Here is a 15,392-nt window from a genome sequence, read left to right on the forward strand (position 1 = left end):
TACTACCAATCGTTCAGAATGGCGACAACTTATCCATCAAGCTGCATCATGCTTCAAGTCCCAACGCCTTAATGATGAGGCAGAGCAATGTCAGAGAAAGGATGAAAAGGAAGCAAATCCTGTATTCCGGATCCCACTACCTCATGGGACGTTATGCCCTATGTGCCCAAAGATCTGCGGGTCGAAAATTGGCCTGCTTGGTCACATGAAGACCCATGGCAGAAACTCGTGACCCTGAGTAGATGTCGTCCTCAAATCAAGGGACAGCTGACAACTGTTTAGGAGCACTAGGACAGGCAAAGGCACAGGGAAGACAGGCAGTAAGGGAATGCACCAGGGTGTTTATTGACTTTTGAATGCAATATGGCATTTATAAATTTGGTTTGGAATGTTTATTTTGTGGTGGCTTCTGTTTTTGCATTGTGACCGAGCAGCCACTATGATGGTCAGTGATGGACAGAAGGTAAGGTTGCTGAATAGGGAACTGGGGTAATGGTTACTGGTTGCTGAGTTCTTCACAGACAGCCCATCCAGAATGGGGCTATGTTGGTTGCCTCGTCTGTTCGATTTCTCCTCTTCCTCCTTCTCCTCATGCTCCTGACTCCTCAGCTGCTCACCATATAACTGGTGGCAAGGACTGTTTCCACATGAAGGTGAGGTTGTGCAGCATGCAGCAGACCACCTAGTATCTTGACACATGCTCTGCTGAGTATTGCAGGACTCCTTTCGAGAAGTCCAGGCTGTGGACATATTGTTTCAGTACCCCATTGGTCTGCTCTATCACATGTGGCAGCATGGCTTTCATTTTATGTATGATTTGAACACCAGAGTCATCAGCCGCATCATCAACAAATAGCTCTTGTTGCCCAGTAGCCACCGTTTGGTTTGCCATGATGACTCAAGTACAGATGGCACAGGGAATTTCCGCAGAATGAAAGCATCTTGACTGCTATCAGGATATCCAGCATTAGCCTGCATGGTCACACACCAGCTGGGCATTGATAGAGTGGAATTCTCTTTGGTTCTGGTATATGGTAGAGTTGACATGCGATGCCTGCAAAGTGATGTCCTCCCCAAAAAAGGGACAGCAGCAACACGGATACGTAATTGGCTATGTGACAGGAAACAGAGAGCAGTGATTAATGGATGTTTTTCAGGCTGGAGGAAGGTTTGTAGTGGAGTTCCCCAGGGGTCAGTGTTAGGACCCTTGCTTTTCCTGATACATATTAATGACCTAGACCTTGGTGTACAGGGCACAATTTCAAAATTTGTGGATGATACAAAACTTGGAAGCATTGCGAATGTAGGGAGGATAGTGTAGAACTTCAAAAGGAGATAAACAAGTTGGTGGAATGGGCAGACAAGTGGCAGAAGAATTTCAATGCAGAGAAATGTGAAGTGATTCATTTTGGTAGGAAGAACATGGAGAGACAATATAAAGGGTACAATTCTAATGTGGGTGCAGGAGCAGAGGGACCTGGGTGTATTTGTGCATAAGTCATTGAAGGTGGCAGGACAGGTTGAGAGAGTGGTTAATAAAGCATACAGTATCCTGGGCTTTATTAATAAGAATTGATTCCAAGAGGAATGCCTACTAAAGCACCGATGTCTGGGAGAAAGTGATTTGTGCAGAATCTTTGAAGATCAGCAACAACTGTTTCAGCACCTGCCACACCACTCCCAGTAGACTTTTGTCACTTTAAACAACTATACCATGCACCAAACACCTATAGAATCATAAAGGAAATTAACCAGCAACTAACCTGCACGTAGTTGATGATCCCTTTAAATTGTCTTGCTGCTGCTGAATGCATGTTCAGCTGTGGTGAAGTTAAGAGAGGGCATTGGTGGAGCATTGAGTTCCAAAGTAGCACCATTGGCATCAAATTAGCATTGCAACTGATTGATGCCATGATCTGCCTGCTCTGCATTCTTCACTGGAGCACGCTGACACACTCACCAATATGTTGCCTGGCACAATTCACCCCCAAAATTGTGCGCACATGGTGCAAACACCATTTTGGAGTTCTAAGGGCACAAAGAATATATGGCAATTATGTTGCAATTCAGCTACTGTAGCTAAGTTACATACTGATATTTACCTTGGATACTAATAAACTTATAGAATGGATGAGTAATTGCCTAAATAATTTCAGTATGGTTAAGTATGAAGTGGTGCATTTTGGTAGGAAGAAGACCCCTTAGAAAATAAGTGTCTAAATGGGTCAAAAGAGACAAAGGGACCTAAAGGTAAAGATACACAAATCACTAAAAGTAGAGACACAGGTTGAGAAGACTATAAACAAAGAAAACAAAGTAATGGGGTTTATTTCTAGAGTGATAGAATTGAAAAGCAGAGAAGTTATGTTCAACTTGTATGGAACATTGATTAGACCACCCTTGGATTGCCAAATTATAAAAAGGACAGAGAGGCACTGCAGAAGGTGCAAAAAAGACTTACAAGAATGATACTAGAACTGAGAGGCTATACCTATCAGGAATAATTGAACAGGCTCGGGCTCTTACTATAGAACAGAGAATACTGAGGAATAATTTGATGAAGAGTTTGATAGGGTTGTTGTAGAGAAGGTGTTTCCACTTGTGGCGGAGACCAGAATTGGGGGCCATAAATATAAGATAGTCACTAATAAATCCAACAGGGAATTTAGGATAAACTTTTGTACCCAGGAATTAGTTAAAATGTGAAGATCACTACTGCAAGTATTGTTGAGATAAATAGCATTGATGCATGTAAGAGGAAGCTGGATAAACACATGAGAGAGAAAGGAATAGAAGGTTATGCTGATAGGGTTAGATGATGAGGGTAGGAGAATGCTCATGTAGAGCATAAAACCTGGCATGGAGCAGTTTGGCCAAATGGCCCGTTTCTGCATTGTAACTTCTGTGCAATTCTATGTAAGAAGTGTATTGACATTTAGCATAGTTAAGGGCTGATTGCTAATTCCCTTATGTCAGAATTTTAAGTTTCAAATGCATTAATGAGATGTTCATGCAGGCTGCAGACATGGACCTTTTATGCCCAGTTATTGCCAACATCCCTAATAGTATTATGCATTCAGGTTGAAAATTGTCTTACTGATGTCCTGGAGTAAAACTAATCGATTACCCAACAATGTCACTCATTTAACTACAATGTGAACGAGGCTTTAGAGTACAAAAAGACGTTCTGAAGCTTTCTTGGCAACTCATAAAACTGTTGCCTGTTTCAAAGTCCCTGAAAGCAGTACAGTGCATAGCAGGAGTGTCTCACCATGTAAATGCCATATTGAAAGAATTATTTGTTTTTATTAAAATATCCAATGGTTTATTAAGTCACTTGTTCATCTGATGTAGCAAAAAGAAAACTGGAAGGTTAATATTTTGGCAAATCATCCTGAAACAGATGTGAACTGTACTAAAAAAATGAGTAGCAGATGTTACAATTAAACCAAAATGCAACAAGATAAATCCAAATGGTTATCTCATGCAAATTTTATGCAAACTTTATATTATGTGGCATTCTTTCCAGACCTACTGCAGTAAAGAAAGGAACAGTTGAGTTAAAAAAGCAACATAGAAGCAATCACTGTGTGCTCAGCCTAATGGAGTAGAGGAAAAATAGTCTCACATTGCCCAACAAATATTATGGATGGATTCATGGAAAAAATGTGTCCAGAAATATAGGCTATAGCAGCAGCAGGAGGTATATAAATAGATACATATGGCATTAACTTTATATTTACTGGTTTACTTGCTCACAGATATGCAGGATGGAAAGGTCAAGAATTGGGACGATGGAAAACAGAATTTTGGCAGTGAATTGTTTTGGAAAACAGCAAGGAGAAGACCATCTGCTTCCAAGATTAAAAATCAACAAACTGAATAGTTGTTTAATTTATCTTAATCTGTCACCAACTTGCATTCACTTTAACTAACAGCCAACGTTAATGATGGATTTCAGAACTGTAATAATCTGTTTATTCCTTAGCTTGCACATATGATGGTTTTTCCTGTTTGCAAGTAGATCATGGCCTATTTGCAATGTTTCTCCTAAATTGAAGGGAGAGAAATGACAACTGGTCAAAAGACTATAAACCTAATAATAATGATGACTTTAAACACATTAGTAACCATAGAGACCAAATAAAACCAAGTAATAGATGGCATCAGGTTGTGGGCAATCACTGAAATCAAGATCACAGAGCTTGACATTTCCATTTAGTTTGTCTTTATCCCTTTGTAATTTCCTGCTCTTATCTGAGAACATAAGAGCTTAAGAAATAGGAGCAGAAGTAGGCCAAATGCCCCCTGAACCTGTTCCACTGCTCAATAAGCTTATGCCTGATCTTCGACCTCAACTCCACTTCCCTGCGCTATCCATATATCCCTTGATTCCCTTAGAGTTCAAAAATGTTATTTCTTTCAGCTTTGAACATACTTAATGATTGAGCATCCACAGCCCGCTGGGGTAGAGAATTCAAAAGATTCACAATCCTCTGAATGAAGAAATTTCTTCTCATCTCAGTCCTAAATAACTGACCCTCTCCTCGTCAGACATTGCCACCTGAGTTCTAGACTCTCCAGTCAGAGGAAACAGCTTCTTAGCATCTACTCTGTCAAGCCCTCTCTGAATCTTGTATGTTTCAAAGGATCACCCCTCATTCTACTAAATTCCAGAGAGTATAGGCCCATTCTACTCAATCTTAAAGGGCAATCCTCCAATCCCAGGAATCAATCTGGTGAACTTTTGTTGCATCTCCTGTAAGGCAAGTATATCCTTCCATGGGTATGGAGACTAAAACTGTGCACTGTACTCCAGGTGTGGTCTCACCAAAGCATTATGCAATTGCAGCAAGACTTTCTTACTCTTATATTCAAAATCCCCTTGCAATAAAGGCCAATATACCATTTGCCTTCCTAACTGCTTGCTGTACCTGCATGTTAACATTCTGTGTTTAATGTATCAGGACTCCAAATCCCACTGAACCAACATTTAATAGTTCCTCACCATTGAAAAAATTCTGTTTTCTATTCTTCCTACCGAAGTGAATAACCTCACATTTCCCCATATTATACTCCATCTGCCACCTTTTTGCCCACTCACTCTACATCCCTTTGTGGGCTCTGAACAAATTACTGTGTCTCCTAAGAAGGCAGGTGATCTTGTTTCACTGGTACCTACATACACCTTTCTAGAGGCTGATATACAATACACCAACCTGCCCACATGACCCCACCCCACGACTTCCAACCCCCAATGCACAATAGTCCCTCAATCAGCACAGAAATACTGGGCCTGATTTTAACTCCCAAAAATGTTGGTTTTGGGTCGGGTGTGAAATAAAAATGTGAAAAATTTCAAACCTGACCTCAACCTTCATCGAACCGGTTTTAACAGAGGCAAGAAAGCAGGGCAGGCCTCCAATCCTGTCTGAAGAGGTGAATTCCTCATTTAAATATTTTTTATGAGGCTTCTTGCCTAAGATTTTTCTTCTCTGTTCCAGCTTTAATGTGGCAGCTTGTGACAGATGAGGACTGTGGTCTGAAATGTATCAGTGCCTTTTCAGCACTGCTTAGAACCATAGAACCACAGAAAGGTTACAGCACAGAAAGAGGCCAATCATCCCATTGTGTCAGCGCTGGCTGAAAAAACTAGTTGCCCATTCCAATCCCATCTTCCAGCACCTGGTCTGTGGCCTTGCAGGTTACAGCACTTCAGTGCATCTTTTAAATGAATTGAGAGTTTCTGCCTCCACCACCAATCCGGGCAGTGAGTTCCAGAGACCCACCACCATCCGGTTGAAAAAAAATCTTTCCTCATGTCCCCTCTAATCCAACTACCAGATTTTCAGAAAGCTTTTGATAAGGTCCCATGCAAGAGGTTAGTAAACAAAATTATTATAGCACATGGGATTGGGGGAAATGTACTAGCATGGATTGAGAACTGGTTAATGAACAGAAAACAGAGAGTAGGAATAAATTGGTCATTTTCAGATTGGCAGGCTGTGACTAGTGGGGCACTGCAAGGATCAGTGCTTGGGCCCCGGCTATCCATAATCTATATCAATGATTTGTATGTGGGGATTAAATGTAATATTTCCAAGTTTGCAGATGACACAAAACTAGGTGGAAGTGGAAGTTGTGAGGAGGAGGCAAAGACGCTTCAAGGGGATTTGGAGAGGCTAAGCGAGTGGGCAAAAATTTGGCAGATGGAATAAAATGTGGGGAAATGTGATGTTATCCACTTTGGTAGGAAAAACAGAAATACAGAGTATTTCTTAAATGCTGAGAAGCTGGGAAGTGTTGAATTTCGAGGCGACCTGGTGTCCTTGTTCTTGAGTCACTGAAAGCTAACATGCAGGTACAGCAAACAATTAAGAAGCAAATGGTGTGTTGGCCTTCATTACAAGAGGATTTGAGTTTGGAGTAAAGATGTGTTACTATAATTAAATAGAGCCTTGGTGAGACCGCATCTGGAGTATTGTGCGCAGTTTTGGTTTCCTTACCTAAGGAATAATATACACAGAGGGAGTGCAAAAATGTTCACCAAACTAATTCCTGGGATGAAGGGGTTGTCCTATGAGGAAAGTTTAAATAGACTGGGCCTTTATTCGCTGGAGTTTAGAAGAATGAGAGGTGATCTCATTCAAACATACAAAATTCTTACAGGGCTCAACAAGGTTGATGCAGGAAGGATGGTTCCCCTGGCTGGGGGGTCTAGAGCCAGGGGACACAGTCTCAGAATAAGGGGCAGGGCATTTAGGCCTGAGATAAGGTGGAATTTCTTCACTCAGAGGGTTGTGAATCTTTGGAATTCTCTGCCCCACAGGGCTGTGGAGGCTCAGTCTTTGAGTATGTTCAAGACTGAAATTAATAGATTTCTACATATTAAAAACACCAAGGGTTATGGGGATAGTGCAGGAAAATGGTGCTGAAGTAGAAGATCAGCCATGATCTCACTGAATGGTGAAGTGGGCTTGAAGGACTGAATGGCCTACTCCTGCTCCTATTTCTTGTGTTCTTGTGAGTGCTCGCCCCCGGCCCACCAAGCAAACCCGCTAACTTCACCATCAATTGGACCCCCCCACCTCACCCACCCTCCTATGCCCTCCCAATATCCTCCATGTGCCATGTTTCCTCCCTACGTCCATGTCGCCCACAATCCTTGACCCTCATTTTCCTTGTAAAGGGCAGCCTGTGGCAACAAAATGCTAATGGAAACAGCTGATTGCACTGGATCACTGCCATTTTCCTGGGGGTTACGCTGGTCTCCCACTGAATGCTTTGGTTGATGTCTGAAGTTCACACTACCTCCGATAATAGCTCCCATACCACCATATTTGCTGATTAATGGTGAAATTGATGGATTGTTCAGGTTTCCGAAGCCAAAAGGAAAGTTCATTGTCATAAACTGCAGGACTTGCTGACTCATATTCAACTTCTTCTGAATTTCTCAACTGAGTTTGCCGGCTATTGAGGGCTTCGGATTACCCTGATTCATATTGAATACTTTTCCCAATGAACACTCAGGCTACAATTGATTTATACAATAAGATTTCCCAACAGTTCCCCTCCTGGATGCTGTTGTAGGACTTTCTCATTGCACATTCAAAATTCAGTTCACATACTGCAATTTCTGTTATTGTCTTCTTCTGTTGGAGAGTCAAGAGGCTGAACTTGGTTAGGACCAAACTGCATAGGTTGTGGGAGGGAGCTTCTGTCGGGAAACTCACAAGTTCAGGCTTCGCTGCATTCTGTGGAGTTTTAACTTCACAGCATGCATAGTTTTTCTTTGACAAGTTCCCCACCTGGAAGTCAGTCTGATTGACAGGTTTGTCTTCCAGTTGGTGCGGTTTGCTCTGGAGCAGGCGACAATCACAGCCACAGCCGCAGGTAAGTTGCCTGCTGCTGCTAGGTGAGACTGTGGTGCTGGGCGTGCAGAGGGTATCCAATCCATGACCTGGGGGAGGGGATTTATGGGGATATGGGTTCTGATGTGGGGGAGCTTGGCAGGCTATGAGGAAGCACTTACCTTCTTCCTAACATTGTCCTCACCTCTCTTCAGCTGCTGGATTTTCCGAGGCCTGGGAAATCTGGCTGGTCAGTGTTAAACCTGCAAAACAGATTAAATCTAAGGCGGGCCTGCTTCTTGCACTGCCGCCATTAAATCCGTAAGTGGGTGTGTAGGAGGCGAATTGGGGTTGGCTTTGAGATTCTTGAAGTTTTAATATCTCCCTCAATTCCAACCTACCTGTTTTTGGGGGTTAAGATTCATCTCAAGGATTCTGCAGTTGATGGTTCAGCCTCAAACTTCAACCATCAAGTTACTTAAAGCCACGAACCATCACCCTCAGTCAGTGCTTTAGATCACCTTGACCACCATTTCAGCCTTTCCTTAACATGCTTTGGTGGGAAGATGGACCCTGATGGTGTAGCCAGTTTGTCTAATGAGTAGCTGAATCTCACAAATCAGGTAAAATCATTAGCATGTACTGAGTTAACTGTTCTCCATGAGGGTGGCAGAGCTCATGCAACAATTGGTAACAATGTTCCTGAATCAGTGACAGATTAAACCTGGGTTCCCAGCATCTTCCCTTCTAAATTTTTTTTGTTGTGCATGGCCCATTCATTAAAGCGCACAGGCCCTTTAAATTTTTTGTGCGGCCACGCATGCATAGTAACTTAAAGGCGCCGACTTGTGCTTGGAATGCATGGGAACTTCTGGGTGGCTGTGTGATCGTGCACATTGGTTCCCAGGGACCCTTACTAAAATTGTGCAAATATGGGTATCGGGTGAAGACAAGGTTGACTTGGCTATGATTCCCCCCATGTGCAGATATTTAGGCTGCAAAATTGGCTCCGTAACCGATCTGTGACCGTCCACTTCTGACGCTAACATGGACATGCTGTGTGGCACCGGAGAAATGAACAGTGGGCAAATCATGATGGAACTCAGTGTTTAACACTAATTTAGCACTTGACCTACCATTCCAGGCCTCGCAGCTCCAGTTAATGCCCACTTTTAAACACTCTCAGCTGAACATGTGTTCAACTCCATGAGGGACCCTCCTCACGAGTGCTATTTAAAGACATCAGCATGGGACTTTCAGGTGAAGTGATTTTGACTTTATTTTGCTGCTGTAGAGTTCAAGGAAATACAATGTACTGTTTTATTGGAGGAAGAAGGGAGTGGTGCTGGACTTTTCCAAGGATTTTGGTGGAGTTTGAAGGCCTCTGAGGAAAAAGCTTGCTATCACTCATGAGGGCTACAGTTTCAGTGTGGGCTGCAGCACAACTGGAAGATGGAGGACAGGCAGCAAATGTAGCTGAGAGGGGAAGCTGTGCAAAGAGGGAGGAGGAGGTGGTGGTATCTCAATAGAAGGCTGTACTCAGCAAGGGTATTCCGAGAGAACTTCTTCTACCTTCACCTCAGCCATCAGCAATGCCTGAGGCAGCTACAATTCACCAAGAAGGTGATCACTAAACTGCCCCATCTCCTCCAACTAGACCCACAGCCGCAGGGCAAGACAAGGATGGCACTGCCAGTGATCATGAAGATCACCTTGCTCCCCAATTGCTACACTTCAGGATCCTTCCAGGCTGAAGACGGTGACATTGCCAACATCTCTCAGTTTGCCTGCATTGCTGCATCTGGATGGTCACAGTGTCCTGCACATGAGGAGAGGGGACTTCATTGTCTTTCCTCTAAACAGAGAGAAGCAGGACGAGTGGGTACATGGCTTTGCCACAGTGGCAGGATTCCCAATGGTTCAGGGAGCCAACGACTGCATACACATGCTCTGAGGGCGCCACATGCCAATGGGGAATTGTACCCAAATCACGAGATTCCACCCACTTAACTTGAAGTTGGGGTGTGACCATACATAAAGCATCAAGTTAGTGAATACCCATTATGCTGGCAGCAGCCACCATGCTTTTATCCTGTGCCTGTTGTCCTTTCCCACCATAATCGAGCCACCATGATGAACTAGAGACTGGCTGCTTGGTGACAGAGCTACCATCTCTACACATGGCACTACTAGTCGACCTCACGTGTACAGCGCACGTACAACAAGAGCCATGTTGCAACCAGGAATGTCATGGAGGAAACCATAGACATATTAAAACAATGGTTCCACTGCCTGGATCCCTCTAGGGGAACCCTACAATACTTGATGGAGCACGCCTCCAACTTCGTAGTGATCTGCAGTATTCTGTACAACCTGGCTCACATGAGGAAGCAACCCTCACCACCAGGCCTTTGGCGAGCACCTCGGAGGAGGAGGTGGATGCATTCAGATTATCTTCACTCTGGAGAGACTACTCAGACTCTGCTACCCCTGAAAAATCATCTCCACATCACTGTTGCTTCACAATTCCCCACCTTTCCATCCCTCTGCTGTGGACCACCAGATGACCTCTTGGTCAAAATCTTGAAATAAAAGACACCATAAATAAACAATTCCATATCTATTTTATCCAAGCACACTTCCAATAATGCATGCATTACTGAACTAATCACCATTTGTGCCTGTCCTGCAGGTGCCTTTGCCTGTCCTAGTCCTCCTAAGCAGTGCTACCCCAGTGGCTACATCATGGCTGGTGGAAGGCTGCAGATAGCCTTGCAGGACAACCTTGAGCAGCTCTGGGTCTAGAGGGCCCATCTTTGGACTGCACCACCACAGCATGGGCAGCAGCAGTCTGGGTTGGCTGTCTGATAGACAACAGCCAGGGCAATGGTGGAATGGTAGCGGTGGGAGCAGAAATGCTGTCATCCTGAGAGGGGACAGCAGGTTCATGCACTATGGAACCACTGCTAATCCCCCAGGGCAGTGCCTCAGCAATCCTAGTAATCTACTGCATGACAGTTTGCTGGACTGCTGTAAGACCCTGCAGGCTCCTTTGAGCACTGTTTCTGCAGCCATGATGTCAGCAGTTTGAGCCTGCATGTCAATAAGCATGGATCTCATGACCTCAGTCTGAGCTTCCACTGCAGCACACAGATGTTGGGTGGCTTCTGCCTGTACTACAGTGGAAGCTTGAGTCATCAGCCACCATATGCTACATCATGGCTAGGTCCACAAGTGACGTCATGGAGTTGGCCACCATTTCCACACTGGAAAAAATGGACTCCAAGCTCTGTATGAAGCCTTGTTGTCAAGTTGGAGCTGGACTCCTCCATGCTCCTTGACAGTGACAACAGGCTATGAGGCAATAGACCAAGCATCTCTGTGTGCATGTCCCTCAGCTTTTTCCTGTACACTGCCCCATCGAAGCCCTCATCTGAGTCCTCTGCTGCAGAACTCATCTGTGACTTTGTCCTCTGGGGAGCTAGCATACATGCTATCCTTTCCCCCTGGTCTGACTGCAGCCCACTGATGCCCAGAGACTCAACACATAGTAATTTGGGGGAGGCGGTGGCGTACTGGTATTGTCACTGGATTAGTAACCCAGAAACCCAGGTATCACTCTGGGGACATGGGTTCGAATCCCAATGGGCGGCACAGTGGTGCAGTGGTTAGCACCGCAGCCTCACAGCTCCAACGACCCGGGTTCAATTCTGGGTACTGCCTGTGTGGAGTTTGCAAGTTCTCCCTGTGTCTGCGTGGGTTTCCTCCGGGTGCTCCGGTTTCCTCCCACCAGCCAAAAAGATTTGCAGGTTGATAGGTAAATTGGCCATTATAAATTGCCCCTAGTATAGTTAGGTGATAGGGGAATATAGGGACAGGTGAGAATGTAGTAGGAATATGGGATTAGTGTAGGATTAGTATAAATGGGTGGTTAATGGTCGGCACAGACTCGGTGGGCCGAAGGGCCTGTTTCAGTGCTGTATCTCTAAATCTAAATCTAAATCTGAATCCCACCTCTATGCTACCCTCTAAAGTACATGCAGTGCTAATATTTGAGCTGGCAGCTGTGAGTGTCAAATCATGTGATAGTGCTTCTTCATCAGACATCGGGTCTCGTTCACCCCCCTCATCATGAGGCTGCAATATCTGGTCATGTGGCAGTTCTTGAGAAACTGAATGCATAAATGCAGAAGGGGAGGTTTGGGATGAGGAAAGCAGGGAGGTGTGTGGAAAGCAAGAAGTCCATGGTCACACCATCTGCAGTTTGTATTTCATGCCAGATAGCAGGATGAGGGTGAAGTGGGATTTGAGGAGGTGTGAAAGGCAGGAATATACTGTCATCAGTCACAGCCGGCCCAATAATTCACAGCACCATCTCCTCTAAAGGGCTCAGGAGACGAAGGCGTGCCTGTCCCCACCTGTTACTGCCTACAATTGTATTCCACCTTGTCCTGTAAGAGAAAGGGAAGACTGTCAGTGAGTTTGTTTGAGTGATGTCCCTGTAACAGCTGGATAGCTGGCAGTATTTGGAAGCTGCAAGATGTGGTGTGAGGCTTGCAGGAGTGTTAGGTTTGTGAGGGTGATGTAGAGTATATGAATGTTCAGCATGAGTTCTGATTGCTAGAGATTGCTGCCGGGTGAGTGATGGGGGTGTGGTACATTGAGCAGTGTGTGGTGATGGGGTGGGTCGGAGATGGCTTTTGAAGATGCATTCACTGACCTTGACCACTCGTGTGAGGTCATTGAAACTTTTGTGGCAGGGCAGTCAGGTCCACGAGCCACACTCTTTGAATTGACCTCTGTGATTATCTGCTCCCATTCCTTTCGCAGTGTATGCTTTAAGGGCCCCTGGCCCCCGCAGAAATATAATGTCTTTCCTCCTTTCCAGCTCCTGGACTAAGGCCTCCAGTTCCACATCAGAGAATCTGGGAGCCTCTCCCTGGTCTCATGCTCCATTGGTGGCCTTTATTCCTTTTCAGAAATACTTTTGAAGACAGTTCCACTGCTTGCTACAGCTAGAAGGCACCTTCCTTTTAAGAGGTGCAGACTGACTTTAAGAAGTGCAGGCTAGCTGTAACTTGTGCTAGCTACACATGATCTTGGGCCAACTGCTAAATGTGCAGCCAGTCAGCAATGCGTTTAGTGCTGGGCTGCATGCCGCAATCATGCTATTGAGCAGGCAGCACAAAGTTTGCCTGCTGGCAGCATTACCATGACCGGGTGTGGGGTAATCACGCATTCTGATCCCCTTGCCTGAAAACCAATACTATTTAATTTCAGGTTTCACCATGAATAATGACTACTTAGGCAAAGTGCCTGAAATGACAAACAACTATGGAAATGTTCCTCAGCAGTGCCTGCAGGAAAGAAGGTATGAGGAAGAGAATCGGCACAGAAAATTTGAAAAGAAATATTCCTAGACTGATACCGAATTTAATAGAACCTTTATAATTGGCTGATCATTAGCGTAAAGTACCATACAACTATTATATGTATCGGGAATGGTTAATTTCCACTGAAAATTTCCTCAAAATGAGCAATTCTATGTGGCGGGCCAAGTTAAATTAACAGACAGTTCAGAATTCTAGATCAGATGGTCTGAATCTCCAGCCCGATGTTTCAGTATTCTCCCAATGGATGCTCCTAGTCTAAACTGCATCTGATGAACACACAGAACTCAGTTTATTCTGGAGCAATAGTTAATTCTGGAGATTTTCTATCTGTGTGTTCAAATTACTAGTAAAAGATAAAGGCCTATAAATTGAAGCAGACCCAAAAGTGGCCAAGCAGGGGTGCTGGAGTAATCCCTGCACCCAAATGAGTAGGCCTGAAGGGCACTTGACATCAAGCCGGCAAGATGAGGACATCAAAGACCAGGCTGTTGCAGTACCAGTTGTAGCCCTCAGATAATTTGTTAAACAAGATCGAAAAGGGGAGCAACTGGGGAAGAGTGGAGTTTGTGAAGAGCACCAACTGGGAAGGTTGGTGTGGGGGTGTTTGGGAAGGGTGGGGGTGACCAGGATGGGAAGGTTATCGGGAATGAGGCATTAGCGACCAGGTAAGAATCAAGGATGATTGGGTTGGGATGGAGCACAATTGGATAGAGAGGATAGTAGCAGCCAAGTGGGTAGCACTGATTGGAAAGGGTGATTGTTGATCTGTGGTGATCTGTGAGGGCAGACACTGGAGGGATATAGAGACAGTGATCAAGGCAGGGGTGTTGGAGTAACGTCGCTAATCTGGGTGGAGGGTTAAGGAGGAGCACCTGCTCCTCTTTTCTCCACAGTCAGCTAAGTATTTAAATACTTACCTTTTGGTTTCCGCCTGCAGCACTTCCTTTAAGGACCACCTGTTTGGCCATATGTTGACCTGGTTTTCCTGAATGCAGCTGATGTCACCACTTCAGAGGTGTTAACACCCTTGTCTGCAGATGCAAAGAGGCTAAGATCTATTTCAGAGGTGGCCCCAGGACGCTGGCTATACCAAATGGCAGGTGACGCACTTCTGGATTGTAATGGGCATGCACCTCCTGCCTGCCATATTGAATGCTTAGGAAGCTGTTTAGCACCCAAATAACAGGTGCTGCATGGTCAAATTTCTAGGAAAATTTTCAGTTCTGCCTGGCCCATCTGAAATAAACAAATTCAGATCAATAGGTACTTAGATCTACACATTTGTAATAGATTTGGCAGCTCTAAAGTTTCAACATCCAGTTGAGATGAAGGAAATTGGTATCAGTGGCAACTGTTTCTCGAACATAAAATGAGCACAAAGCTTGCCAATTTAGTAGTGTGATGGCTTCCACCCAATCTATGCAAGCATGATCTCACTGCTAAATTTAACAGACCTCATTCTTAGGCATATTGCCTCTTGAATGTGTAAATTAAGGACCTGATGCCTGTGAAAGGATCCCTTGGACAAATTGGTCAACTCTTAAGTGGGCAAGCATTGGTCATTCTTCAGTGGCTCTTGCGGCCGGCAAGCAAAGTTAAGTCTTTTTTTCTCAAAGAACACCTTGCTATAGGAACAGGAGGAGCAGGAATGCTCCCCAACTCCACAGGATTTGTAATTGGTTACACCACTCTCCCCACCACCTTCCCCCTCCCCTCTACTCTCCCCCCACTCTCCCATCACCCCCACCCCTCCTTCCCCCCTTCTCCTCTCTCCCCCCACACCCCCCTCCCCCACTCCCCCCCCCACACCCTCTCACACCCCCTCCCCTCGCCCCCACACTCCCCCTCTGCCCCACACCCCACTTCCTCCCTCCCCCCACACCCCCTCTCCACACCCCTCCCCCACCCCCCAACAAGTTAAAATTAATCATTATAAAGAATAGGACAGAAAGGGTGGGAAAACAGGAATAGGATAATTTGGACAGAATTAAAGTTTTGTTTTCAAATTGTGCCTTAATTGTTTATTTTGTTTTTGTAGCGGTAGTTATACCATCCAGATGATGCAGCTTTATTATTCTAATACTAATGTTTATTTAGTGCACAGTGTATAGGGTGCAAACTTAGAAAATTACTTAGCTCAGGGAGATAG

Source organism: Heterodontus francisci, chromosome 2 (genome assembly GCF_036365525.1).
Source record: "Heterodontus francisci isolate sHetFra1 chromosome 2, sHetFra1.hap1, whole genome shotgun sequence".
NCBI classification, from domain to species: Eukaryota; Metazoa; Chordata; class Chondrichthyes; order Heterodontiformes; family Heterodontidae; genus Heterodontus; species Heterodontus francisci.